This window comes from Cucumis sativus, unplaced genomic scaffold, assembly GCF_000004075.3.
Source record: "Cucumis sativus cultivar 9930 unplaced genomic scaffold, Cucumber_9930_V3 scaffold40, whole genome shotgun sequence".
Lineage (NCBI taxonomy): Eukaryota > Viridiplantae > Streptophyta > Magnoliopsida > Cucurbitales > Cucurbitaceae > Cucumis > Cucumis sativus.
In genome coordinates this window covers 75,064-79,281 of record NW_022279548.1, presented here as the reverse complement: position 1 = coordinate 79,281, position 4,218 = coordinate 75,064, and the positions used below count along the sequence as shown (strand labels likewise).

The 4,218-nt window shown below is 31.9% G+C and overlaps 1 long non-coding RNA gene across 1 annotated transcript; it reads left to right on the top strand.

Moving 5' to 3' along the window:
* Positions 1 to 431: 431 nt before the first annotated feature.
* On the top strand, positions 432 to 2,424 carry LOC116405868. Its single transcript, XR_004218946.1, has 3 exons — positions 432 to 619; positions 727 to 914; positions 2,020 to 2,424. It is a non-coding gene; the product is annotated as an uncharacterized LOC116405868 (long non-coding RNA).
* The last annotated feature ends 1,794 nt before the right edge of the window (positions 2,425 to 4,218 follow it).

Sequence of the window (4,218 nt, the reverse complement as noted above, 5' to 3'; positions counted from 1 at the left end):
TTTATCTTGTATTTTCTTATAGTTCATTATAATAAATTAAGATCTTGTTCTTGTTAGGAAGTATCCTAACAGAATTCCTCTAGAAGGTCTCATGTTAGCGAATGATAATCTGCGTTAAGTGTGTATTTGTAGGAGTTCTTCTCCCGGACATCTATGGTTGATATTTTTTACCTTTCAATATATCAAAGCCAAGGATTCTTTTGCATTTCTCTATGCTTTTTCTTTACCCAATTATGCTTTTTTCAGTTATATTTGGGAGTAGTATTTCATTTCTTTCATGTGAAATGTTGAACTTCAGTAGTGTGGAGAGTGGAACGTAATATCTTACCTTTTATATTAGTAAACTTGATTTTAAGCAATGTGTTTTTGAAGATTTTATGTTGTAGATTGTTTTTTGTTCTTCAAGCTACTGTTCTTAACTTTATTTTCTCCTGTTATTGTTCTCAATGATTATCGAGCATATGCATTACCATGTGGCTTCAAGCGTGTCAGTGTGCTCTTGCTCATAATTTTTACTATATCTTGTTACTAAAATTGCAAGTTAATTGCAAATTACTCAGAGCTTGGATTGTCTCCTCCAGTTGGTTAAAGGAAAGCTACCGGGAAGGCAGATTTGTTGGTAAGTTCGAATGGCTTGCTAGTATCAAAGCGTAATGTATTTTCTTCCACTTATGTTTTTCATCCTACCTAATTTTTGTGATTGATTAATTCCTTATTGATCTGCAGACGAGTTGCCTTACATACTAAATGATGATGACTACATATCGAAGTATCGAGCCAGCCTAAAAGCTGCAGTTCTCAAGGCAAAAGCATGTTTTTGAGCTTTATTTGAAGGGTATGATGTTTGCATATCAGCTCACGCTCAACCACCACCTAAAACTCTATCCCTGATAGTCAAGTCAGCCGGTGGAAATGTAAGTTCTCTGTTATTGTACAAATCTCGAGTACTAGGTTTGGTTCTCTATATTACACATACAACCACTATAATATGGCTATCCTCCCATCTAATGAAGACGTGAAGTTCTCAACAAACAAGCACGTATACGAATTCTAGACATGGGTCAATAAATTATAGACATGGTGACGTGTCATTTTTTTCTAAAAAATATAGGATAGTGCTAGAACACAGTTTTAATATATATAATTTAAAAAGTATGTATCATATTTATATAGAAATTCAAAGTCAATAAGTTTATGTATTTATATGCTTAAAAATAAGCTCATCCTTCACTCAAAACTTATTCAAAGCCAAGAGTTTAATATGTGTGTGTAACCAATCTTGACCTTTATTGCATTGGAATACTTGTTGTCTAACACATCTATTGTACTAACTAGTGTTCAACACGTGTTCTCCGAGTGTTCCATACATATTGTTTATTGATACACTAGCCAAACTTGAGTGTATGTGCTTCTTAAGTCTTTAATATTTATGTTTGTTTTGATCCTAGGAATTGAGCATGTAATGTAAAAAGTCTATGCACAAGGGGTCATATGGCCATCTCCGTGTTTCTTTAATTATCAAATTTGTTCAAGTTTTTAATTGTCTCTAGATCGAAATCTGGAGTTATTTTTTTGTGATTTGGTGTACAAATACATACATCCATGTTTCTAATTATGATTAGATTGTTTTCTGGTCGCAACATTTTATTGTTTAGCTTGTCTTTGATCTTGAACTTACTATTATGTTGATTTAAATTCCATTTTAGCCTTAGAACTTTCAAAACATCCATTTTAGTCAACGAGCTTCCAAAACGTAGCCAACTAACGGTTTTAGTATTTTGTAAATTATTTTATCAATTAATATTCATTTATTCAATACTCATCGGTCATTTCTGCTATATGTGATTGGAATATATCTCATAGGAAGCATTTTGAAAGTTGAAAAAAGATGGAAAATTTTAGGGACTAGAACAAGAATTTGTTTAATATTTTTTTATAGGGTGAATTCTTGCAATTTCCTTGTAGTATATACATAATTTTTTCTCTCATTTGGCAAATTCATTATGCTTGAAAATTTAGGTGATTCATGAGCTAGATAAAGTAAACAATGTATGAAAGACGATCTTTGTGGCTTGTGAGGAAGACGTGGAGGAAGCCTTGGTGGCCGTAGAAAAAGGGATATGGACTTTCAACGTTGAATGGCTAATGGCATGTATAATGAGACAAGAAGTAGACTTGGAGGCCCTTCAATTTGCTGAGTCCCTATGAGAAACAAGGTCACCCTAACTTTCAGTTTTGAACAAGCAGCAGCCAGCCATTTCGTCCTTGTGTAAATCCACTCTTTTCTCAACTCACTCTAATTTGGTACATAAACAAACTCTGATCGCTCCATCTCTATATTCATCAGTACATAAAAGACGATAAGTTTATTCATGGAGAAAGTTGGATGTAAGTATGTTTTAGGAATGGTCCTTCATTTAGTAACTTTGGGAATCGTAAAAATGAGGTAATGAAGTTCTATCAAGTTGAATGTTCTTGTTTATGTTAGATGAGACTGATTATTGGATACCAGAATTAACTTGAAGTACGTGTTTGAGTTCCATTGGAGTGATTAGAGAAAAAATGTTCCTTTAAAAAGGGTAATTTTTTTATGTAGACTTTCTTTTTATTAAAATTCCTTAAAATACAATTTGAGAGTATTTCAATAGCTTTCAAAGAGTTGTCAAACACTTGTAGTTTTTCTAAAATAACATATTTTCAAATATTAAAGTTTTTGACGATAATTTACATGGAATTACACGATCAGTTACCACTATCAATAGAATCACTTACAAATATTAACACGATCGTGTACCGATAACAAGACGATTGTTTACACTATTCAATACGATCACCAATATCATATGATCGTGTACCCATGTCAACACGATAATTTATTTTAATCAATATTATCATTTACCGTTGTTAAATGGTCGTTTATCACGGTTAATAGGATCGTTTAATGTATATTATTTCATCGCACGATCGTTTACTTATTCTTGCATTGTGTTTAGTATTATCATTTTGTACATTTTATTATTTTATTCAGTAATAAATGTATATCTATGTCTATCTATTTCTTTCTATCACAATTAAATACTTAATTTTATTATTATCTTTTTTTTACAGATTATAATGTCTTTTCCTATTGTTGTTTTTTATGGAGGTCAATGGAATGGATGTAATATTTATGAGAATTACTTAGTTGCTGAAATTTTGGTAGATGTCCGAGTGAGCTTTAATTCTCTAGTTGATTTAATATGTGAATAGATTCAATTGGATGGATAAGTAGAATTATCTGTTTTACTTGATTTTGGTAAAAGCAAGGTCCAACTGTGGTGCCAGTAAAAAAAGACAATGATGTGGCTTGGTATTTATCTTTTGCTAAAGATGCAACTAATATACATCCATTAGTTGCCCATGTAACTGTTGATTTTTTTAGAAGGTCTTCTTCTTCTAGTAGTGTACGATAGAATGTTGATATGTCATTGAATGTAGGTTCTTCTTCTTATGTTTCAAATGATGAAATTATAAGAGACATCTCATATCATGGTGATTTGAAGGAAAATAGTTTATTTGAAAGTAAAGAGATGCTTTCAAAGTGTTTTGGCATAATAGAAGTGAATAACAACTTTCAATTTAGAACTACAATATCAAATTTGAGGTCTCTTGAATTTAGATGCCTACTAGAAGAGTGCAAATGGTTTATTAGGACATCTCGTTATAAGAAGAGCGAGTTGTGGATGCTATGAAAATACATTTATGAACATGACTGTTCATTGAATACTAGTTGTCACATGCAAGCTTCTTCAACAGTAATTGACAGTTGCTTGATAGATGAGTTCAGGTTCATGTCTACTGATCGTTTCATTCCAAAAGCAATTGTGCATAAGGCATGTACAAATCTTGGAGTTAATATAAGTTAGCAGAAAGCTTGGAGGGCGAAAGAACACATAGTAAAGATATTAAAAGGTGAAACGGTTAAATCATACATGTTGATTCCAAGGTTCTTTGATAAATTGGTTGAATCTATCTCAGGTATAATGAGTTTCATATATAGAATGATGACATCAAATTGTGTAGACAGTGTAAATTTAGTTTTTAAAGATCTTAGAGAACCACATGTAGCTACCATGATTAGTTCAATTAGAGATGTATTGCAAAAGTGGTTTGATGAAAGAAGTAAAGCTACTTTTACAATGAACAGTTGTTTGACTTCTTGGGCTGAGAACGCGTTGC